At 37.8% G+C, this 26,292-nt stretch overlaps 1 long non-coding RNA gene across 2 annotated transcripts in view; it reads left to right on the forward strand.

Moving 5' to 3' along the window:
* Positions 1 to 16: 16 nt before the first annotated feature.
* Positions 17 to 26,292, forward strand: part of LOC131382952 (uncharacterized) — a 51,460-nt gene continuing 25,184 nt past the window's right edge. Inside the window, exons 1-3 of one of the 2 annotated variants that reach the window (XR_009212582.1) lie at positions 17 to 133; positions 24,755 to 24,938; positions 25,257 to 25,373. This is a non-coding gene — a long non-coding RNA (uncharacterized LOC131382952). Of the gene's footprint in view, positions 134 to 23,538; positions 23,658 to 24,754; positions 24,939 to 25,256; positions 25,374 to 26,292 lie in introns of those variants that run through there. The other variant, XR_009212581.1, reaches the window with a different exon arrangement.

Below are 26,292 nucleotides of genomic sequence, written 5' to 3' on the forward strand. Positions count from 1 at the left end.
GCTGATGATCCTCATTCTGAGGTATTGTCAGAAGGCCAATAGTACTGCAGTGTTATGTCACAATGCCCATGTCGTTTACCTCACATCTCATCACGTAGGCATTTTATCATCTCACATCATCACAGGAAGAAGAGTGAGTACAGTAGTACAATAAAATATTTTAAGAGAGAAGAAAGAGAGATACCACATTCACATAACTTTTACTACAGTATATTGTTATAATTGTCCTATTTTATTGTTAGTTTTTCATCTCTTACTGTGCCTAATTTATAAAGTAAACATTATAATAAGTATGTATATACAGAAGAAAGTAGAGTGTATATGGAGTTTGCTACTCTCCTCAGTTTCAGGCATGTACTATGGGTCTCAGAACATATCTCCAGCAGATAAGGGAAGGCTCCTCTTTCGGAAACTGTTTTGTTTTGTGAGATTAATGTATAGTTTCTCTTATCTCTTTACCTTTATTTGATTTTGATATCAGAGTAATACTTAATCTTAGTGTACTGTACTGTTTCTAAATTTTATACACTTGTCAAGCTTATTAGACATTTTTGAATAATGCATATTTTGAATAATGCTCTTTCATGAAAACTCAGAATCAGAATCTCTGTTCTGGAGCCCTGAAAATATGCATTTTAAATATATTTCCCGATAATTATATGCACACTGAAGTTTGTGACCTATAGGTGTAGTGATTAATCCCAGTGGCTTCATAGTCTAAAAATTTATTAATCATCTGACTTTTGAAAATATTCTTATCTTAATTTACTCATTTATAAAGTAGAGATGAAAAATCTTGCAAAATAAGAGAGGTTTTAAGAATTATTTAAAATAATATTTGCAAAGAACATAGCTTGGACCAAGGTCTTTTTTTACAAATACTTCTTCTGATACTTTTAAAAATTGATTTCATATTTATAGCATATTTATTATAAGTCACTATCTAATTGGGTTCCAGGTTCATATTCATATTCAGTTCAGTTTTAATGCAACATAACAACTCTCAATTCAATTTTATTTTTCTATTTCACGGCTAAAGAAATCCTTGAGTGTTTTGTTATTCTTTCACAGGGAGTACTCAAAGTCAGAATCATTAGTGTTCTGACTCAAGGAATATTTAACTGGATATTGGATTTAGAGATCTAGGATGTGATTTTGACTGCCCTTCCTGGAAAAGTCATAATGCCCCAGGCCATGGAAACAGGAAACTGGAACTGAGTTTCTCACATAAAGTTCTGTACCATCAAAGATCATTCTCATTGTGAAATGGGAAGAGAATATTTTACTCACCAGTCCTAAGGAAGCACCATCTATCTAAGTTCATTCATTTTATAAAGTAGAAGGTATAATATGGAAATGGAAAGGAGCAAAGAGATTCGCTGTCCACCTGGAGTCCTATGAGAATAGTGACCCAGGAGGAATATCAAACCTTAGCGTATGCCAGGCCTGAAGGCACTGTCTGAATTTACAATACCTACCAGGTATGGGAATCTAAGCTATGAAATTAACATAAACATATTTGCACCATGATGAAAAAACTAAAGCACCTTAGCAGAGGCAAAGGTAATCCTCTGTTCTCCAGAAGGACCCCTCCCTGACTGATGGAACTGGAAGACCAATGGAAAACATGCCCCAATAATGGCAAACTGCCTGTCAAACATCACAAATGACACAAAAAAAGAAATTTCTAAAAGAGAGTCATAAGTTACAGCAAATATAGGAATATGAACCCTAAGAACTAAAAAAAATTGTCAATTTGTTGTTTCAAAGTACTATAAATGTATTAATATCAACAACTAAAGAAGATAAAACATAAATAGAAGAACAAAAAAATGAAAAAAGAACCAGAGGATATTTGAAAGAACCAAATAAAATTACAGAAATGAAAACAATAATCATTTGATGTGGGGAAAAAAGCCCTCCATGGACAGATTAAACAAAAGATAGGCACAGTTGATAAGATAAATAGTTAGAGCATGGATTTGAGGAAAAGTCATGTAGAGAGTAGAATAGAGAGGTTATTAAACAGAAAAAAAAATAAGAAAAAAGTTAGGAACATGGAAGACAGAAGAAAAGGCACCAAATTAAGTCAAATAGGTTTTCCAGAAACAAAAAATAACAGGAAATGTGACGATAATATATTTCAAATATATAATGGTAAAAAATTTTCTAGAATTGATAAAAGATAAACTCTTAGATTGGGGGACCACCCAAAATACCAAGAAGGATGGATTACAAATAGAAAATGTGGTTGAGAGCAATTGTTGATAAGAATGTGGGGAGTCCAGAACCCTTGTGCACTAAGTACATGTATGGCAAATTGGTATAGCCACTCTAGAAGATGGTCTAATATTATAATGTAAAATTAATTATAGAACGCAGTGTGAGTACAGAAACACTTTTAGAAGTATTCCTGTACTGTCTTTTAGAAGTATTTCTGACTTCTGCTTCTGGAACTACATATCATACCCACCCTCACTCTCAAAAAATATTCTTAAATTGGTCCGTAAGGGAACATTCACAAAAGTGCTTTCCATAGTTATCTTTGAGTTAGTAGAGACTTGGAGGCAACCCAGGTGTTTGTCTCCAAAAGATAATTTAAATGTAGTGGATGGTAATTCCATTTTTGCCCTAGATAGAGCAAAGGAGCCCAGCATGAGGGTTTGACCGACTAGCTTAATCCACCATCAACAAGTAGAAGTTCCGTCACCATTTAACCTTGTCGCTTCCCCATTCTCTGGTCTTATTTCAAACATTCTTATTACATGAATTTTGAATCTTTTTATTTTACACTCCACTTTTCTCAAGCTCTCATGTTTTCCAACATTAATGGTTTTTATCTTTTTTTCCATCTGTGCTGTATTCTGGTTAATTGCTCATATGTTAATTCAGTTTATGATTCTCTCTTCATTTGTATCTAATTTGCTGTTTAAATTGTTGATTGGATTTTTTATTCCAATGACTTTATTTTTTATTTCTGGAAATTTGATTAGCTTTTTTTTTTACAGATATTCCTTTTATAGTGTCTGTATTTTCATGGGATTTTAATTACTTTTAAAATATTTTGGTGATATTAAACTTAATTAGTTTGTGTTCTCTTTTTAATTGTTTTATTTTCACAGTGTTTCAGGCTTTAATATTTCTGTTAATTGAGTCTACTAACACTCCATTTTGGTGCATTGTTTAACTTTTTAAACAATAAAAATCAGAAAAGCTTTTATTGTAAGCTAATCTATTTTTTTTACTGTAAAGATTTTCATAGCATAGATTATGAAACTGTCTGGGCAAAGAGATTTTGTGTTTATGATGGTAAGAAATTCTAGGGCTATCACTTACCCAGAATTGGTGTTTATTTTATTTTCTAAATATTTAGAATCCAAGATATCTTTTGGTAAATTGAATCACAATATGAGAGGTTTTCGGGCTCATAGAATATTTTCTTATCCCACATTGCAGGCAGAGAGGAAATGAACAAAATATTTTCTTTTTGTTTTTTTTGGTTTTTGGTTCTCTCTTCAATTTAGGTATAATCCTCATAGGATTAAGGCTTTTCTTTTGGGTAATACAGTTTTAAATTTTCATCCCTGTGAATCAACATTTTCCTTTACTGTCCCTATAGGCATAAAGCCCCACTCTCTAGACCAGGGCTCTCAACTTGAGTACTGTTGACTTTTGGCGTCACAGAATTCTTTGTTCTGGGTGGTTTTCTTCTGTATTGTAGAATGTTTAGAAGAATTCCTAGCTTCTACCCTCTACATGCCATTAATACCATTCATACTATGCCACTCCTGTAGTTGTGGCAAACAAAAATTTGTCTGCGGATATTGCTTAAGTGTCCCTCTGCTGCAGGGCAAAATTATCTCTCAGCTACTTTGAGAGGCTGAGGCAGGAGTATCACTTAAGAACCACTTTGGGCCAGGCGCAGTGGCTCATGCCTGTAATCCCAGCACTTTGGGAGTCCGAGGTTGTTGGATCACCTGAGGTCAGGAGTTCGAGACCAGGCTGGCCAACGTGCTGAAACTCCATCTCTACTAAAAATACAAAAAAAATTAGTGGGGCATGGTGGCACTTGCCTGTAATCTCAGCTACTTGAGAGACTGAGGCAGGGGAATCGCTTGAACCCAGGAGGCGGAGGTTGCAGTGAGACGAGATCATGCCATTACATTCCAGCCTGGGCAACAAGAGCAAGATTCCATCAGAAAAAAAACAAAACAAAACAAAACAAAACACCACTGATGTATGTTACTGATCTTTATCTCTTTCAATTGCTCAATCCTCCTGCCTTCCAGCCCCTCCCCGCCATGAAAGCAGCACTGCAACAACTCCTCACACAATCATTTCAGTAATTTCCAGTTTATTCTCATTTTTCTGTCCTGGTACCTGAGGAATTTCTTTACAATCTAGCAATCTCAGCTATACAGTTTTTAAATGTTTGCTTAAATTTGTTGTGCATTTCTATATGTTTCCAGTGAAAGAGTTTTTGAGTTATTTCAGCATAGCACTTATTGCACAAGCAGGAAGAAGTCCTCTGACTCTCCAAAGAGGATTCTCTTGAAAAAACCTGCTCTTTAAAAACCTGATGTAAACTCCTGATAACCCAATCAAATAATAACCCAATGACAATTTTAAGCTTCAGGAATATCAACAACATCAGACATCAAATATCATTGCAAGCATCATTAAGTTATTGAGATTTGACCACATGTAGAGGATGACTTTTCATCTTTAGTGTAAAAATCTCTCTTCTGAAATGTAGGTTGCACATATTTCTATTCATCTGTTACCATTCTTACAGAAGCACTACCAGGAATGTCAGAAAGACATTGTCTGAGATGGTTTGTTCCATCACCATGACCCTAATGTGTGTAGCCTATTTAAAAAGAGATAAAATGCTAATTTTTATTCTTATAAAGCATTTAAGTATCAAAATATTTCTTCATAAATTCTTACATAGTAAAAAATTTTATAGTAATGAAGAGACCATTGGCTTTAGAGTTAGAACCCTAGGATCAAATTCTGACTCTGAGTTGTGTGACCTGAGACCATTTGCTTAACTTCTGTGAGCTTCAATCTCTTTTTCAGGTTACAATAATTACTGCTTTACTGAAAGTTTTATAGATTTAATAAGACAATGTTTATATATTCTTTACTAAAATATAATGAGCTAGGCAAAGTGGCTCATACCTTAATCCCAGTGCTTTGGGAAGCCAAGGTGAGAGGATCATGTGAGGCCAGGAATACAAGATCACCCTGGCAACATAATGAAACCCTGTCGCTACAAAAAAAATTTTTACATTAAGTGGGAGTGGTGGGGTGCACCTGTAGTCTTAGATACTTGAGAGGCTGAGGCAGGAGTATCACTTAAGCCCAGAAGTATGAGGTTATGATGAGCTGATCATGCCACTGCATTCAAGACTGGATGACAGGGCAAGATATCATCTCTAAAAAAGTGAAAGAAAGAGAAAGAAAGAAGAAAGAAAGAAAGAAAGAAAGAGAAAGAAAGAAAGAAAGAAAGGACTTTACAATCATAAAATATCACAATTTATAGATGAATCTATGGGAAATGCTGAGTTTGAGGTTTTTCAAAATCACAGACACAAATAATGGACAAAATAAAAATTCAGACTTGTAAAATGATTAATTCAAATTCCTAACACTGGAATTAGTGTCCTCTGCCCTTCACAGAAAGCTAGGTAGGTCATGTATAGGACAAACACCAGCTTTTCTCAAAATTCTCTGAGATGAACTAAGTCTGGCTTCCAAAATATGAGCCTTTAAATATTTGTTATTTTCTAGGTATAGCCGGTCAAATTCCTCTAAAAGATCACTGCTATTTTGGAATTCTGTTGGAAACCTGATTTCAGGTACTTTGACATGATTCCAGGTTGTGTTGCTAAAATGTTTCAGGGTAGTTATAGACATAATGCTATGTTATTTGTCAGGCAGAAAGAGAAATTCATCATATCTCATCATTTTTAGACTATTTGTAGATCAACCAGTGACTTCAAGGAGGGAGCATGAATTATCTGCAACTTTCTTTGAATTATTCAGTACCTACCATGCATGATTCTAATTGTTTCAAAGGTATCTCCCTTAAAAATAAATGGCTTTTCAGCTAAACTTTTGCCTGCGTCTTTGTTCAATATGCAACAGCTTTATATCACTACTGAATTATAGAAGAGAAACTTACATTTATTAACAATATATGTGTATATACAGACACATCCACATGAAATATATACGTATATGTGTATATTTATGTACACACATATGTAATCTATATATACACATAAATGTATGCATATATACGTATACATATATGTATAAAGACATACAGATACACAAAGCACAAATATACATACATATATATGCACACACGCACGTAAATATATTCATAGCTCTTCTTCTTTTGAAAGTGATGAACATATTTTTCCACACAGGAAAATATTTTATGGTGTGCAAAATTGTGGAGGTAATAATGATAACAAGGTAACATTACATAAGTGGAAGATACACTAGAAATCAGAAGAGCTATTGAAGGAAGGCTGTGGAGGGCACCCGTGTAATGAGATGGAGAGGAGAAAGCCTTGAGTTCCCTCTAGAGGTTGGTGTATGCAGATGTTTCTCCTCTACACCTTTTTCTCTCATCTTTGTCCTAGGGCAGTTAGAGGAAGGCTGTTCCCGTAGAGAGAAAAATGTAGTATCAGGAAGAGAAGAAAACCTTTCCCTGTTTTATTTTAATTCCATTTTATTTTAATCCTTCTAAGTGTATCTTACTTGCCATCTTGAAAAATGACATAGGTAATAAGATTCCTAAAGATTGATTAATAGTTCCTTAGAACACTCAAAATATCAAAACATTGCTGGAATTAAATTTAGCCATATCTATGCTATATCCTAGGTCAAGCAGTGGCTGAACTCTCATTTTCCCATTTCTTTTCTTTCTTTCTTTTTTTTTTTTTTTAGACGGAATCTTTCTCTGTCGCCCAGGCTGGAGTGCAGTGGTGTGATCTCGGCTCACTGCAGCCTCTCAGGTTCAAGCAATTCTCCTGTCTCAGCCTCCTGAGTAGATGGGATTACAGGCATGCACCCCCACACCGGGCTAATTTTCGTATTTTTACTAGAGACAGGGTTTCGCCATGTTGGCCAGGCTGTCTCAAACTCTCGAACTCAGGTGATCCTCCCTCCTCAGCCTCCCAAAGTGCTGCGATTACAGGCATGAGCCACTGCACCTGGCCCCCATTTCTTATAATACTTTACTACATGCCCAGCCAGAATTACAAGTCTAGGGTATAAAATGGGTACTAGATAGCAACATCGAATCCTAGAAATATCAAATGTCACATTTTTTGTAATGCTATAAAACGTGTTGTGAACTCATTATCAAGTCCATTATTTGGTAACACAGAGGGAGTAAATTCTAACACAGTGATTATATCCTTATCTTAATCCTGAAATATTTTAAAAGCTTTTGTTTTTCTGTTTATATAATCCTCCCACTTTCTCCTGGCCGCGTAGGAACTAAGCCAGAAGCCTCTTCACCATCAGCTAATGCCTGGTATGCAAGTGAAACTGAGGTTGCTCCTTTAACATCTGTTAACATGGAGTACCCACCCGACCTTTCTTTTTCTTTCTTTTTTTTTGTTTCTTTTCAAATTCCATGAAGACATTTTAAAAATTAGAATACCAAGATATCACTGACATTATTTAGACAATGCACTGAAGATCCCCCAAATAAACTGTGACTACTGAAGCAGCTTACAATCTTCAGTACAAATTCCATCATAAAGTAGGAATATTGAAAGAAGAAAACATGATAGTGCCTGGTGTGAATTCATTGTTGCATACCACAGAGCATGGTATTATCTGAGGAAACAAGGTGGTCAGGGGAATTATAAGAACAATAGGAAGTTTCTTGTGTTTTCATTTGTGTGTATCTCCAGCATCTATTCATTCATCCTAATTGTCTAGAATCCACCTGTGAACTGACAGGAATTTACATAAATAATACATTGAGAACTTCTCCAATTATTTATTGCTATGTAAAAACCACACCAAATTTTATGCCTTAAAGCAACAACTTATTATTTTCTCTCAGAATTCTGTGGATTGACGGGGCCTAACTAGCAGCTACCATTTGTGAGACTTCAGTCAGATGACAGCTAATGTTATCTGAACATTGACTGGGATGGGTAAAGACATGACTCACTCTGATGCAGGTAATCACCATTCTCACTGGCTAATCCCACTTGCCTGGAGGTCAGGTGGGACTGTTGCCCAGAGGACCCTCACATGGCCTCCTCATGAAGGTTGGACTTCTCACCTTATGGTGGCTGGATTGCAAAAGTTGGAAGAGGCCCAGAAAGAAGCCTCAAAGGCTTTTATGACCTCACCTTGGAAATACAACAACACTTTCACTAAGTAGAATCATCAACAATCATTAAGATGGCCTAGATTTAAGAAGAGGTGAACTTGATTTCAGCTTTTGATGTGAGAAGCAGCATGCACAAAAAGGTAGAAGAACAAACTGATGGCAGACATCTTTGTACACTAGCTACCACAAAAGGTTAACTGTAGTTCTGATTTCCATACCTTGGAGAAGCAATTTTTACTACTAATGCAAACTGACACCTCTTCATAACTAAAACACTAGATACTCAGGCAGAATTTTACAGTGATGGTATCTCCTAATCCCCAGGTAATTCCTGAATTCCTTCACTTCCATTAACACTCCATCTATGTATTTAATATCACTTGATCTCTATTTCCATTGTGCAAATATTCTCATTCACCTCCAACCACCACTTTTAGCTTCTTGCACTTCTAGCAGCCTAATTGTAGGTTAAATGGACAATGTCCAAGGATACAGCCTACTTTCATACACCAAATTTATCATGAGAAAAGCTGTAAGCAATTTCATGGTCTTGCATTCCTCAAACACATGCTCGAGCTGGCTTTTAAAAAATTTCTTCAACACAGTGGGATTCAACAGTTCTTTTAGCTCTGAGCCACTGCTATTGAAAGTTGACTACATGGAGGAATAAATAAGATTTCAGAACCCTGTAAAACAATATATCCTTCTTATTACATGAGCTTCTCCCCAAAACTTTGTTGTTTCTAAGCATTTAATATTCTTCCCTGGACCATGAATAAACCGTGCTACTGAGTGAAAAATCTTTCTTCAACTCCTTTTATTTATGATTCCATTTCTTTTTTCGAGACCAGGTCTCACTCTGTCACCCAGGCTGGAGTGCAGTGGCGCAATCTCGGCTCAACGCAAACTCTGCCTCCTGGGTTCAGCCATTCTCCTGCCTCAGCCTCCCAAGCAGCTGGGACTACAGGCGCCCGCCACCACGCCCGGCTAATTTTTTTTTTTGTATTTTTAGTAAAGACGGGGTTTCACCGTGTTAGCCAGGATGGTCTGGATCTCCTGACCTCATGATCCGCCCGCCTCGGCCTCCCAAAGTGCTGGGATTACAGGCGTGAGCCACCACGCCCAGCCTATTTATGATTCCATTTCAATAGAAATAACTTCTCAATCCCTAAGTGCAACCTAATGATGAGATGAAAATCACTTGAGACCTTCCTGAACATCATCCCACCCACTGATATCTGCTCCCCTCAAGGTAGTGGATTGTAAAATTGAGTCAGCTGAGACCCTAGAAAATAATTTTTATTCCCACAGACATCAGACTAGACCCAATAGATCCAAAGGGACCTTAGCTAAGCAGTGGCCCATAGAGAACATTCAAATATGATCCCTTAGTATCCCTGGATAAAACCCAGAAGAAGATCTTAATGAATACAGTTCCACACAATCTGGAATTCGCACTCTTGAGGTAGAGCTTTGCCCATGATAACATGATTCTTAACATTTAAAAACATGAATAAATATGCTCAGGTTTAAAAAATAAATGCTTATTTTCACTACCTCCAGAATCTCAGCAACAGCAACTTTCTGAGAATCAAGCCTGCTCATTGAAAGACACACCTTAAACCAAATTTCTTCTTTTTCATAAAATCAACCTTGCCTTCCTTCTCTGAGAACTAGAAAACACTGTCTAGGTGGTATTCTCTCTTACTGTGATAAGCAATAAACTTAGTATGCTCTATCAACACGTCATGCTGATGTTTAGGGAGTTGATATTCCACCAAAAGTAGTGCTCAGATGATTTTTTTTTGGATTTGACCCCAAAAGCACAGGTGACAAAAGCAAAAATAGCCAAATTGGGTTACATCAAACTAAAAAGCTTCTGTACAGCAAATAACAAAAACAAAAAAGCAATTTATAGAATGGGAAAAAATATTTGCAAACCATACATCTGATAAGGGGTTATTATCTGAAATATAAAAGGCACTCAGACAACTCGATAGTAAGAAAACAAATAACCTGATTAAAAGTTTGTAAAGGACCTAAACAGACATTTTTCTTCAAAACAAGACATACAAATGGTCAACACGTATATGAAAAGGCATACAACATCACCAATGATCAGGGAAATGCAAATTAAAACCGCAGTGAGATATCAGTTCACATTTGTTTGTCATGCTGGACCTCTACTGATTCCAATATGGAGGGCACCTTGTTGGAAAGGCTGCAGGGAAGACCAGAGATAGGGAATGAGATGTTGGGTTCATTGAGGACTTACATACAGAGGCCGTCCAGTGGCAGTGAGCTGGACAGGAGAACTGCTAACGTTTGTAAAAAGCATGGAGTTTATATATCATTTTTACTTAGCAACCTCCACCCTACAACCTCCATTTAACCCAAAACAAAAGGCCTGGATGCCCTGTATGGCCACATCCCAACAAGTGGGCCTGGGGTTCAGATGTCCTGCATAGATAAGGAGTGAATCTTCAGGTTGACCATTCCCAGGTTCCTTAGCTTGGAACTCCAAACACATATTCTTTTTAGACCATAAGGTCATTCTCAGGATATGCTTTTGACAGTGAAGGGATCTGTTCAGGTGTGTTTACATTCTTGGTCTTATAGGGAGGAGAAGAAAAAATCAATTGTCCTTGATGGGTCTGGATCTTAGGCAGAGAAGGACTTTGGGAGGACAATGAGTGGGGGATGGTCAGAGAGAACTTGAGGTTTCTTCAATTCAGCATGTCAACAATCCATATTTTGGCATGTCTGTTTCTGAGCCCCAACATTGCTGCATATCATAAATATACACAATTTTTATTTTCCAGTTAAAAATAATTAAAATTTTTTTAAAAAAATAGTGCTCAGAATGCTGAAAACAAATCTGTCAAAGTCCTAGCAGAGGGGGAATGATAAAGTTGGCACAGGCATGCAAATATGGCATCAAAAGGTCAAAAGTGTCACTACTATTTTCCCTCTATCTTAGGTCACATAAAGGATGTGCTCAAAAAAGGCTTGTACTTCTTGAAATATTAAGGGCCAATCCTGGATTTGGGACACTTTCTAGATCCTCTGAATTATCTGACTTAAGGTTAGGAAATATCTAGGAAGCCATCTTTCCAGGTCTTTCTAGGTCATTGCAGATACACACACTTGAAGGTGAAACTGTCATTGCAAAGATTATGACAGTGAGAAAATCTAACATAGCTGACTCCATCTTGCTTCTAGCCTTCTAGGCTGGCTGTCTTCACACATTCCTGGGTGTGGACCAAGATTACTACAGGAAAAATTCAGTTTATAGTTTCACTTGGAAAAGATGATAATGTTACCAGAAAGGGATCTCAATCCAGAGAGGGTTCTTGGATCTCACACAAGAAAGAATTTGAGGTGAATCCAGAGTAAACTGAAAGCAAGTTTATTAGGAAAGTAAAGGAATAAAGAATGGCTACTCTGTAGGCAGAGCAGCCCCGAGGGCTGCTGGTTGGCTATTGTTGTGGCTCTTTCTTGATTGTATGCTGGACAAGGAATGGATTATTCATGAGTTTTTGGAGAAAGAGGTGGGCAATTCTTGGAATTGAGGATTTCTCCCTTTGTTAGACTATATAAGTAACTTCCTGACATTGCTATGCCATTTGAAAACAGTTATGTTGCTGGTGGGCACGTCTTTTAGCATATTAATGTATTAGAATTAGCGTATAATGAGCAATGAGGACAACTGAGGTCACTTTCATGACCGTCTTTGTTTTGGTGGATTTTAGCCAGTTTCTTTACCACAATCTGTTTTGTCAGCAAGGTCTTTGTGACCTGTATCTTGTGCTGACCTTCTACATCAACCTGTTACTAAGGATGCCTAACCTCCTGGGAATGCAGCTCAGTAAGTCTCAGCCTTATTTTACCTAGCCCCTTTTCAAGATGGAGCTGCGCTGGTTCAAACGCCTCTGACAATGATAGTCTATCGAAAACTAACTCCCTTCTTGCTCAAGGAATGAAAATCTAATGAAAGGCCACAAGATTAGGATTATGGGAGGGGCCTGAACTCTCAGTAGTCATGTGGCCAGAAGCCACAAGATTGGTAACTTCCTCAATTACTCCTGTTATACTGTAGATAACATCACTATTAAAGTACCTAAGATTGGTTTTTTAAAATGTCTTTTAGACTTTTGAATTCTGGCAACTGATTGACCCCACTGGAACTCAGGACTCACGACTCATCCAGTCCTGTGGCCCCCACGCAGAGGCAGACTCAGCAAACAAGAACCATTTTCCACAGCCCTATGATTGCATTCCCCAACCAATCAGCAACTCCCATTTCCTAGTGCCCTGCACACCAAATTATCCTTGAAAAGTTCTAACCTTTGGACTTCTGGAAGACTGATTTTAATGATAACTCTATCACCTAAATGACCAGCTTCTTTCTTTACTGCAAAGCCACAGTCTCAGTGAACTGTTTTTTGTCTGTGCAGTTCTTGTGCACAGCAGGCAGGAAGAACCCATTGGGCTATTACACACACACATTTATATGCATGTATACGTACACAAACGTACATGAATACATACAAAGAGAGAGACAGACATGGACTATGCCTATTCTTTCCCCCCACTTACCTTGAATTAGGGCAGCCTTTGGAACAACTCTGAAAACAGAACCGACGTCTTAACACATTAAAAAACTGATACTGTATTGAAGATTCATTCCATGGGGAAATGGGGAAGAAAAGTATAACACGCAGCAGAAACTTAATAAAGTCCCTCATTAGATATATTCATTCTTTCTTCTTCCAAGTTCCTTAAATAACAAACCACTCCTCTCTCCTTTCTTTTGCTTCCCACTTAATGCAAATCCCTTCTATAGTTCAGAGCAACCCAGCCCTTTCTATCTCTTAACAAAAGTCTGCAATTAGCTAAAATTCTCCTGCTTAGAACGCAGTTTGGGGAATAATCATCTGCTACTCCAGCCAAAGCAAGTGGAGGGATGGTGGGGTGGGGGGGTGTCACCTTCTCCCATAAAAGAATTTACCCCAAAATTTTACATATGCAGTTCATTTGTACAATATTCAAGTTACATCATGGTTACATCAATTACCTCCGTAATTGAACTTTGGCTAAATCCAAATCATGTATGCTGAAAACGGAAGTAATATTCTATCAGAGGAAGAAGTTTTTAATCAAGAGGAAGTAACAGGAGTCTATAGACAAATATTCAATGACCTGGAAAATTAAAATGAGGATTAATTTCAACCAACAACCTGCCCTGTGTGTGTGTATGTGTGTATGTGTGTGCGTGTGTGTGTGTGTGTGTAGGAGAAAGAAAGAAAGAGACAGAGACAGAAAGGGAAAGAGATTTATTTTAAATAGTGAAAAGCTAACTATCTTTGTTTTTCAGGTAATTACGTGTTTATTTGCTCTCCTGCAATAGAAAGTGGCTGAAACTGATTTACATTTAGGACATAAAATTGAACACTGAATAAAGATAATAATAGATAAGTTACATACATAAATGCATAGTGACACCCACATTAACATTTAAAAGATGTGATATTTTTGTTATGTCCCTAAATCCCTGTGTTATTTAAATGAGGAAAATCACTGATGCTTAGAGTAATTCAGGAGGAAAAGAAAGCATTTCGGTGAAGGGGATAGATGACTGGACTTAGAAGAGCAATAGTGTATGAGTTCTTTCACTGACTGATTGTATAAGATTGGCCTAATCTCTTCCCCAATTTAAACACTGGGCTTTCTTTTTCCAGGAAAATGAAGCAGTTGAATTAAGCCTCAACCCTGTTTTGCCTATGGACACCCTGGGTTTATAATTGTGCTAAAAAGCGTGGCCATGGCCAGAAATATGTAATCACAGTATTTGAGATGTACTGATTTAGGAGAGGCTTAACAACAATTTGGTGCTGTGGTAGGTTGGTTTTCTGTTATTGTTGCTGCTGTTGCTGCTGCTGCTGTCGTTCTGGGAAAGCAAATATTCTTTGCTGATCGTCACTGTTCTGAGGTGTGTGCATCAAATAATAGGCAGTTTTCAAGCCTCTTTGACAGGTGCAATTACATGCAACCAGACTCCCACACGAATAAGCCTGATGAAGTCAGACATCTGTTTTCCTACACATACAGCTCTCATCCCACTAGTACCTCACGATATTCTTTCTTCTAACGGAGTATGAGAAGTGGTAAGTTCTCAGGAATTTGAATACTTGAATTAATCCACAAAGAGCCCAGCCATCTATCATGGCCATAGATGGACACACAGACATGAGATGACCCAAAGGAGAAACATATAGTGAGGACAGTGCCAGACCAATGAACAGCAGGAAGGAACTGCTGGGCTTTAGCTTCACAATTTACCCTAACAATGTAGGTTAACTTCCTGTGCACATCAAAGTCTCATTTTATCTACAGTGAGAAGACTTAAAGCTTTAGATTAAGGCCAAGCAATTTCCACAGTCCTCTTCCAGCAGCAATGAAGAGGAAGAAGAGAATCCAAAAACACAAATTCCAAGAGATGCTGATCACAAGTGGATGAATTAAATAACCGTGAGAAAAAACAAAACCTGAAGACAGAGCATGAACTGCCTGCTCTTCACGCTGAAGGTTGTATCCCTCAGAACTGAAACTCACTAGCTGCCCTTGTCATGGGCTTATGGCCATTCTCTTGGAAGAGATAGATAACATGGAAGGATGTCTGGGTGACATTACTATTTCATAATCCAGGACAATGAGGAACACCGGAGGCCTTGCTAACACAGGAGGCCTTGTTAACACAAGGGCTGGGCTATGCCTTTGCTAAACATTAATTCCTCCATTTCATAATGATTTTTACTATTTTGAACTGAATTGAATATAAAGATTGCGTTTTCATTGTAGCTGAGTTATACCCTGTTGATATATATCTATTGATAAATGACATGCAATCACATCCTCCCCAATGCCTAATTAATAAATTCATCCTTTGATAGGTTTGGTTTTATAAGTTGAAGGTCACAAAATGGAAATTTGCTTCTTCTCTTTCTTGCTCTCCTAATCAAAATATTGGCTGTAACAATATTTACTATCATATAACAAATTACATTAACTATGTGCTATATCAACTGATTACTTATTTATTTATTTATTTTATTTTTTTGAGATGGAGTCTCGCTCTGTCACCCAGGCTGAAATGCAGTGGCACAATCTGAACTCACTGCAACCTCTGCCTCCTGGGTTCAAATGATTTCCGACTAATTTTTGTATTTTTAGTAGAGACAGGGTTTCATCATGTTGGCCATGCTGGTCTTGAGCTCCTGACCTCACGTGATCTGCCTGCCTCGGCCTCCCAAAGCACTAGGATTACAGGCATAAGCCACTGTGCCCGGCCTCAACTAATAATTTCCATTTAAAGACTGTGTAAGAGATAAGTCTTTATAAATGGAAGATTAACAAGAGATTTCCATATAAATCTTCTATAGTACATGCCCCTTAGAGCATGATTTTAATATATTTATTTATTCGATAAATTTATGCTATTTCAGGTACTGTGGTAGGTGTAAGGTAGGCAACACTGAACAGAGCTGATATACTTCTGTCACTATGACATACACAGATCAACACAGAAATGAATATATAATTTTCATTTTGGCTACATATGTGATTTTCCTCTGATACTCAATATTACTGGACACTTATTAAGTGCCTTCTAGATGTCAGGCATTAAGTAAACAAAAGTAATAAAGCTCAGACCAACATTCAAGAGTCTTAAGCCCCAATTGGAGATAGATCCATATTTACATTGTTTGAAAAATAGTGGAATTAAAACTTAAAAATAAAATTGAAGACGGTGCCTAAAATTGTTGGCGTATTTATTTCTGGGAGTCTGGGCTACTACTTTATCTTCCTTCTAGCCTATCACATATTCCGTATTTTATATATTCTACATTTCGCGATAGAAATATAAGAGTTTGTTTATAATCTATGAATGTATAATAGCACCAATAAAAGGTGAAGATAGTAAGTAATGCATTACATCAATTAAGGGAAAGAGTCAAGGGCTGGAGTGTAATGGTAGAAGTAATGTACAAGTTAGCAAAAATCATATCTAGTTGGTAAAAGTCAAGTTGACAAATCTAGATAGAATAGTATAATCAATAAAGTAGAGGGAAGGAAGTCATATTCCAACTATTGAACTTAGCATGTGGAAAGGACCTGAGACTAGAATTTTGATGGTAGGATCTAGAATGCCTTCAGTAAGCGTTTCGAGTTAATATAAATGCTACATTGGAGATGAGGCTGGAAAAGTGGATTGCAGCTACCTTGTGGAGGGCCCACAAAATCCACGGTCATTTAAATAGTGGAGAATAATTTAGGATTTGAGGAAGATGGTTTTAATTACTATTTATTTAATACTTTTTTTCTTTTTATTGAAATGAGACCTTGCTGTGTTGACCAGGCTGGTCTGAAACTTCTGGCCTCAAGAGCTCTCTTCTCTGCTAGGATTATAGGAGTGAGCCACCCTGCCTGGCTCAATTAGTATTTACTTAGATGATCCTAGTGTTACTAGGGGTCCTTGTTCTTAGAGCTCCTAAGAAGGTGGGGAGCTGCTTCCTAGATGGCGGCAAGCCTCTTGTTCTCTGACCTGGGGTTCTTGGCCTCACGGATTCCAAACAATGGAATCTTGGGCCATGCAGTGAGTGTTATAACTCTGTTAGAAGCTGTGGGTCACGAAGAGAACGGTGGAACCCAGCAACTAGTGTTCAGCTGGATTAGGACGAACTCGGGCACTTAGCCATGCAGGAGCAATGGTGAGCCGTTAGCCCGATCACGAGCGGCAATGGGTGCCTTGCTGGATAAGGAGCGCAGTGGACACCCTGCCAGATCCAGAGGGGTGGAAGTCAGCGGCGGGTCTGTGACAGCCGCAAATAGCAGCGGTGGATGGCAAGCAAAAGCTCAGCTCAAGTCGTAACAAACATGGACCAGAAGAGTGTGCAGTCGCAAGATTTAATAGAGTGAAAACAGAGCTCCCACACAATGGGAGGGGACCCAAAGGGGGTTTCCGTTGCCGCTCCAGTGCCTGGGTTTATATCCCGATCATTGTCCCTCCCCCTGTGCTCTCAGGCGATAGATGATTGGTTATTTCTTTACCTCCTGTTTTGCCTAATTAGCATTTTAGTGAGCTCTCTTTACTACCTGATTGGTCAGGTGTGAGCTAAGTTGCAAACCCCGTGTTTAGAGGTGGATGCAATCACCTTCCCAGGTAGGCTTAGGGATTCTTAGTCAGTCTAGGAAATCCAGCTAGTCCTGTCTCTCACTAGCAATAAAGAAGAAAATGGGTTGGAGATGTGAGGTGAGCAGAGTTCAGGCACAAACATTGACTACTATAAGATGGTTTAGTTGCTCTGACTTCAAGTGAGAACTCTGAGTAGTGAAGTAGAACTAATACTAAAAAGGAAGAAATAGATGAACAGTTGTGATTCAGAAATAACTGGTAAGACTTACTAACTACTTATGTTTGTTGGCAATGTGATAAGAAACAAGTCAAGGATGACTCCAATGCATTGAAACTTGAGTGGCAGGTGCAGTGTCATAGTGCAGAGAGAAAAGATAAATTTGGAGGATTAGGCAAGTTAGAAGAAACAAGATGAGTTCATTTTTGCTGTATGTGGTATGAATCTACAACAGTGTTGCCCAGGGATGTGGTACCTTGGCACACAGGCAACAAGTGAAGGTCATATATTTAGCTTTTAAAAATATATAATCAGGTAGGTGGTAATTTGATTAAGCTCTTTTATATTTTATGGCAACCTTCATCTTTGTATTCCACAGCCTATTATCTTTGTATTCCACAGCCTGTTATCTTAAATCATTTTAGAAATATAATAAATGATTGCCTAATGAAAAAAAAAACTGAACAGATGACTGAAATCTCCAAGGAAGCATGTATAGACTTTCATGAGAAGAAAACTGAAAATTGATTTTTGGTGGAGGTATGTATTTGAGGAGTAGGGACCAATCCAAAACACTGGAAGGAGTATATCAAAAGATGATAGGGGAGTAAAGAGAGGGTAGTGCCAAGGAAGCTGAGGGAGTAAGGAATCCTAAGGAAGAAAAAGTGGAAAATAAATTAGAACTCTGCACATATCAGAAAGAAAGGGAATAGAAAATAGACCATAGCCTTTGGTCTAAAGGGGCCTTTTGTGGCCAAGTAAAGAGCTAGTGATTTTAATGAGAGAGAGTGGAAGCTAGATTCCAAAGGAATGGAGAATAGGAAAGCTCTGAGTATGCAGGGACAGCCAGCAAGATTTCCCAATTCAGAAGTCTTGGGGTAAAAGAAGAATGAGATGGCAATGATGGTAGCTCCAAACAGTATGAGAATTGCAGGAAAATATTTATGAAATTAGAGGAGCTTTCAGCCTTTCAGCAGAAAGAAAGCAAGATAGTTCTTTTTAAGACACCTTTTTCATTTTTGAATTTATTTAAAACTGTTGCTTTTTTCCTTATTATGCTATATAATTCATTACATTTTCAGCATTAGTTATTAAAGAAATCAGTTTTAAGCACATGTTGGGGTGTGCACTAACTTACTTTCTGCTAACTCTTCTACTGACGCTGTAATCTGCTTGAAACTAATTCACTCTAATTCCATAGAATGGATTATACTAGAAGAAGATAAATTGATTTTTTAAAGAAAAAGAAAGACCTGGAAAAGTGAATGACAAACACATTTTTTTTTTTCACTCAGCAATATCCGGTTAGCTGTAACTGATGCTTGTTACTGCAATAGATCTTGAAATCCTGCCTTGAAAACTTTAATGGGATTAGTGGATCAGTGAGTGTTATTTAAGGTTTTGCCTCATTTACTATGATTTAGGAAGCAAGATGTACAACAGACAAATCTTAGGCACTTTATGAATGGTGCTGCCACCTAAGTCATACAGCTAGCCAATACTCATAGTGTGATATTTTATAATTTTTCCCTGATATGTGTATTTTGCGTCTATATATGTGTGTAATAAAAGTGCTTTGAGGATTGTAAAGCACTTTTTAAAAATGTTTTTACTTTATTTACTATAACTGCTGTACTCTAGATGAGCTACTTGACCAAAACTATTGAGCCACTTAGTTGATGATCAGATTTTTTTTCCAGTAAATAAAGCTCTCTGAATTAATTAATCAAAGAATTTCACAGAAGAAGATTCATGGCAATTTTTGTTTTAAACCTGAGGTTTGCAAGAAAGGCTATCAAACCATGAAGCAATCTTTGAAATAGTAACAATAATTATAATATAAAATACCGTGTAACAGTTTATAATTCTAACATAATGTATTCATTATATGTTTACATGTTTTATACTCATGTCTACAAAATGAAAATGAAGCTTTAATGGATAAAAAGCCCTACTAAGCTTGGGTGAAACATCAAGGAAACATAGAATAGCACTAATCACCTATCCTAACTATGCACATTTATACACATCACACATTTAGCAAATAGTCCTTTCTAAGGAGGCAGAATCAATGCTGTTTTTGTTTGTTTGTTTGTTTGTCATTGTTGTTGTTTTTTGAGACAGAGTCTTGCTCTGTCACGCAGGCTGGAGTGCAGTGTGCAGTGGCGTGATCTTGGCTCTCTGCAACCTCCATTTCCCGCGTTCAAGTGATTCTAGTCCCTCAGCCTCCCAAGTAGCTGGGATTACAGGCATGCACTACCACACTAGGCTAATTTTTTGTACTTTGAGTAGAGACAGGGTTTTGCTATGTTGCAGGCTGGTCTCAACTGATCTCAACTCCTGGCCTCAAGTGATCTGCCCTCCTCAGCCTCCCAAAATGCTGGGATTACAGGAATGAGCCATGGCATCAGGCCCAATGCTGTTATTTTATTGGCTTTTCTTCATCTGCAAAAGCGTGAAGAAGAAATTAAAATGAGTAAAGGGATGCAGGAAAAGTCTTCCCAAACTGAAAAATAAAGTCAGTTTTTATACAACATTTACCGATGGCTACAACTTGTCTACATTTTTATTAGGCACACCCTTCAAAACGGTGACTCGAACTGTTGAAAGCAACAATCATACAATAGCTATCATTCTGACAGTATGGAAATCAGTTTGAAATTTCTGTAAAACATTACACTTACATGTCATATTTGTGTGACAAACCTCTGTTAAACGCTTGCAAGTTTGTAGAATGGTTTATCCACACTATCACGTTTAACACTGATTCTGTGAGAGGGGGCTTATTTTGACCATTTCCAGACAGGAAGCAGGTACTGAGAGGTGTCAGAAGTGGTAAAACCAGAAATTTCCATTCAGGCTTCCTGTCTCCCAGGCAAAGGTTCTCAGAAAGCCTCTTTGTGTGGGGGTATGAAAGAGATTAGAGATTATATGGATATAAATTCAAGTCTTAATTCCAACACCTGACAGGTAACTTTGCAAGCTTTGCTACAAGTATTGTTAAGCTCTTTGAACGTTCTTTGCTGTAGGGTTTTTGTGAGACTTAAATGAGATAATGTTTATGAAAGCACTTTGTAAGTATTAATTTTCTAACAAAATGTTAACAGTTGTGATGTATTTGCCAAAGGAAAGCTGTACTGATATTTGGAATGGCCTTGTGGGAATGATTTTAATGGGAAATAAATTGCCTGTGAAACAGTCCCAATCACGAATGCAAATCCTGCTGGCAAACGTGGCAGAGCCTGGAAAAGACACATTCAGATATTGTCTCTTTATCCCTCTAATGTCTCTGTGACTAAGGGAGTGTAGCAGCTGCTGCTATTACTATCACTGTCATAATTGTTATTTTTAAACTATTGATGGAAAACCCAAGAACAGGAAAGTGTGATGTGCATCTGTCTGTGGGGTGTTTGAAGAGTGTTTATGTGTCTGTGTAAGTTTTAACTCAATGCCTAGTACATAGAAAACACTCAGCAAATTGTGTTACTATTGCTGCTACTGTTTTTATGCTACTTTATTCAAGAAAGCAAGTTTTAGCATCTGTTATTCAGAGATAATCTCCAGGTATAAGTAGATTCCTTGGATATCCAGAGACCACAAGGAGAAGTATTTGATTTAATTTTTTAATTTGGCAATGGGGATTCATTTGAATAGGTAGAATTAATAATGAGTAACGTGATACAGAGAAAATAATAGTTTTAAAATATTAAATCAGATTTTTGAAGCTGGAAAATTTAGTTGACTATGAGTTCTAAAACTGGGAGTTTTCAGAGTAGCAATAATAATCAGAAGAATTAACATTAGTTGAGCCCTTATATTATGCACCAGACATTATGAATGTTTTCTGTGTGTATCACCTCATTAGAATCTTGCAAAACCCCCATAAAGTTGGCATCACTTACATTCTTTGATGAAGAAACCAAGCACATGGACAGCAAATGGCTGAGTCTGGCTATGAATGCAGGTAATTTCACTCCACATTGGTGTTATTACAACACTATGCTATTCCCTCTCCCAAAATACTATTGAAGTTTATACTGAATTAATGTGACTATGGTGTACAGGAAAGGAGACTTAAGGGGTCCTGTTCTGCACTTTGGTTGTCAAATCACTAGAGGCCAGGGCAAGCAATGAAAGTTACAAATAAATGTTGCCCTGGTGTAAGACAATCTGGATGATGAAGACACTTGAGTCCACGTTACATGAGAGCATTTGAAATCATACTTACATAGTCCAATAATATAAATGAGTCATCCTCAATTATTTATAGGGCCATCAGATAGAAAAGAAATTGGGAATACATTCTTAAGGGATACTTTTAGGATTATGGGGTGAAAGTTACATGGAGATGATATCAGCTCTGTCAACATATGCTGGAAATTCCTTTAGAGCAGACAAAACATAACAGTCTGACTCCAGATGTCTTCACATCTAGTCCTGTGTCATTGGTGGTATTTAAGCATCAGTTTTCTTATCTGTTATGCAGAAGAGCAATTTAGATAAACAATGAGGATATAACTGGATGATTTTAAATACTCTTCCAAAATTTGCTTTCTGCGACTTTGAGAAATGGCCAATTAAGCCTTAATAAGACTCTGTGCTGAGGACTAAAAATTGTGAATATAAGTGTGTTTGCAGATTCCTGCCCCACCCCCCAAATCAGCTAAAAGACTTACCTACCTGCAGCCTGATTTGCTCCCAATTTCTTCCCCTCCATTCTTGCAGGAAGGACAAGGATGCTATTTCCTGCAAGAGAAGAGAAATCTGCATCAGAGAAGTGGCCATAAGACATGAGAATGTAGTGCTGGCTTATATACTGTGGGTTGAAGTGAATTGAACAAAACCATCTGAGGGTTGTTCAGAAGATAGACGGGAAGATGGTTTCAGAAAAGTTTCTCTGACCAAAGTTAATATAGGAAATTCCTCTGATGTTCTTTGAGAAGCAAAAGTAAATAATTGGATGTTTCTTAAAATGCACTTGGCTGGCAAACTGTGTTTCTTCAAAATAACATCATTCCGGGGTTGAGTCATCCTTTTGGTTTTTTGGGGTAATATGTTAGAGGGCTACCATCCAGGATTTTGCATTTCAGCTCCAGCACCCAGCCATACTCAGTCAGAATGAAAGTCATCACTAAAAATGTGAGTCAAAAGTGTATTTTCATCCTTACTGCCAAGCTGTCGGAACAATGGAACTGATGAGGAAGAGTCCATCAAATCAGGAATTATACAGGAACACTGAAGAGTTTTTGAGAGGATGATATCCCAGTAAGTTTTTCATCATTTGAAAGAAGACTCTATTCAATTATCAAATTTTTCACAAGAAACACAAACCTATGCATGATCTCTAGCTTGAGCAAAACTCAGCAAAGTACCTATCCATCATGACATACCAATTTGGAGCTTGTGATTTGTTTTGTTTTATTTTTCTCCTGACTGCCACAGATACCAATTGATATGGCATGAATATTGAGAGAAGTTATGTCCTACTTGAATTGTTTAAGAAATTTGTTTTTGCTTCCATGATCAAGATTGCATGATCCATCAGACAGACTCTGGAACGATGATGGTACTGGTTACCTGTACACTTAAAGTTAAGACTTCAATGATAGAAACTAGGCCAAGAGTTGAAACACAACCCGGTAGCACAAGAATATACTGAATTGTATGATTAACAAATGTATTCCTCCCCATCCGCACATCTGTGGAATGGAAAAAATTTCTATCTGCTTACTTTGGATTTGGTCAGGTACTTGCTCTGAGAAATGGAATGTGGACAACAGGTACCTTGTGTCAGCTCTGAGTGGAGATGTTGAGGGACATCCATGTGTCTTCTGGATCTCCTACAGCCCTGCTGAGATGAGCACAGCCAAGTAGGTGGTCCCAGAAGAAGAACAGCTGAGCCCCACTTACAACCTGGAGAATGACTGAGATAGCCTACATACAAAGTTATGAAAAAAAAAAACAACAATAGTTTTATTGCAGGTATTAAGTTACTTCCAAAAACCCCAAAAAGTTGTCTAATCCATAAGACAATGATAAAGAGGGTTAGAGATAAAGGAATGGCATGATTATTTACAAAACATTTAAGGGACCATATAGCCAATATTTCTTTGAAGTAAACTGAAATGAATGTATGATAGTGATGGGGTTCTTACACCAAAATTAAAAAATAAATCTGTATCAGAGCAATGAGGGTAAGCATGCTCGATTTTTGTACTTAGACTAGAAAAATACTGGGAGCACATAATGATTTGATGGGGTGCAGAAGAAAGACTCCTAGTTACTCATAAGCAGTTAATTGAGTAGATTTGGGTGCATTTAATATCAATAATTATATTATTTTTTACATAACGAATTATCAGAAATTTAGTGGCTTATAACAGCCCTCATTTCTTATCTCACAATTTCTGTGGATCGTGAGTCTGTGCACAGATTAACTTCCCTGAGCTCAGAAATTTACAAGGTTCAGGTCAAGGTGTTGGCCAGAGTGTGTTCTCATTTGGAGGTTTCACCATGGAAGGATCCACGTCTAAGCTTGCTCAGGTTGTTGGCAGATTTCAGAGGGATGGTGAGAGGAAGGGAGGTAAGGAGAGAGAGAGGTGAGAGAATGAGAATGAGAGTTTATGTTCCTTAGAGCCTTTAACTTCTTGGAAGGTCTGGATCCTCTTTAAAAGACCTCATCTGATTAAGTCAGGCCCACCTAGGATAATCTCCCTTTTAATTACCTCGAAGTCAGTGGATTAGGAATTTGAATTGCCTTGAAAAATCCTTTCATCTTTACCAAATAATATAATTATTGAAATGACATCCCATCTCTTTTGCCATAGTGTATTACTAGAAGTAAATCACAGTTTCCACAGCATACAAAGCAGGAGGATTATACAATGCTGTGACTCATTAGGGGTCACCGTCAGGTGTCTATTACAGCATTCAATTAACTACGTTGGATGACATTATTACTCTGCAGAGCCCCTCAGTTTTCCCATTGATTAAAACAAGCCAGACAGAGGACAAAGAAAGATACGGTGACTTGAAAGTAGGGATGACTAATGAAGTTCAGACCGGAAGCCCTGTGAGGAGATAGGATGGCTGGGATAAGACAGCTAAAATGTGTTTCTGAAACACCACCAAGAAGCCATGTCTGATTCACTGTGAGTAAACTGGTTCCTTAATCTCCATCAGAGACACACAGATGTCCAGAGACAGGATCATTCCCAGATTGGAAATAGGCCCCTCTAATTTGCTAACACCGCGGTGGGTGTGGGCAGGCACCCCAGAGTATCTATCTGTTTACACATCAGAGACCCCAGGAAGGATGGGAAGTGTGGTTGCATTTCAATATTGGCTAGGAGGGACATCTAGTGGCAGCTGGAAACTGGGAGGGTTGTCATCTGGTAAGCACATACCCTTTAGCAAGTGAATGCACAGAGATTCTTAGTGGGGTTGCTGATGATGTGTTTCTTCTGCAGGAAGCCATTCATCCACCAATTTCCAGTTGTGAGAAAAGATACTTAGAAGATCATAAACAGGCTACATCTGATAATATCTTCAAGGGCACCTAAGAATATTTACATTCCTCTAAGGAGGTGTGCTATCATTAGAAATAATTGTAACTTCTAGGAGCCACATTGTATTTTAAAGTGTGTGTGTGTGTGTGTGTGTGTGAGAGAGAGAGAGAGAGAGAGACAGAGTGACAAAGCAAAGACTGACCGGGAGAAGATTATGATATGGTAAAACATATACAGATAGAAAGAAGGAAGGGAAGGAGGGAGGGAGGGAATTATAATGCTCTGGCTTCTCCACACTCTTCCCAGTCTCTCAAGACAATGTTTTTTGGTTTTTGTTTTTTGTTTTTGCTAGCTTGATTTTGCCTTCCCCACTCTTTAAGGTCTATAGCTTCCTGCAAAAATGGATTTTAGAATTTTGAGATATCTTTAAAACTGAGCAGAGGAAGGTGGGGCTTGAGAAAAGGGAAAAAAGTGAAAGATAAGAAAACTAAGTCGATCTATGTAGTACAGAGCTGAGAGGGTCGGGAGAGGTAGGGATAAAGAGCAGTGATGATGCAGTGATGGATGGGCTGCAGGGATGGGCAGAGCTTTGAGTGAGGGGCTCTCATTAGCCTGAGGTGAGAGGAGGTTGTGATGGAAGGAAAAGAGAGGAGTGTTGTTGAGTTTATTTTAATATAATTAAGATTTTCTGACAGATACAAGTTAAATATTGGAATTATTTTAATTATTATTTTGACTGGTTTTATCCCAGCAATTAGTTAAAATCCCACATGGTGGATGTCCAATTACTTTCTGAATAAATGAGTATTCTTAGTTGCCATCCTCAAAGGCCAGGTTGTACCAGTCTAGGCACAGTCAATATGAGCCATTTGCAGAATATGATGGTAGCTGATGCCACAGTGAAAACAGAGCCCAATGGTCCGGCAATGCTGAAAATCTAAGGCAGGTATCAGAGTTTTCCAGTGTGACCGCAACACACCTTTTCAATCTATCCAAT

This window comes from Hylobates moloch, unplaced genomic scaffold, assembly GCF_009828535.3.
Source record: "Hylobates moloch isolate HMO894 unplaced genomic scaffold, HMol_V3 SCAFFOLD_3, whole genome shotgun sequence".
NCBI classification, from domain to species: Eukaryota; Metazoa; Chordata; class Mammalia; order Primates; family Hylobatidae; genus Hylobates; species Hylobates moloch.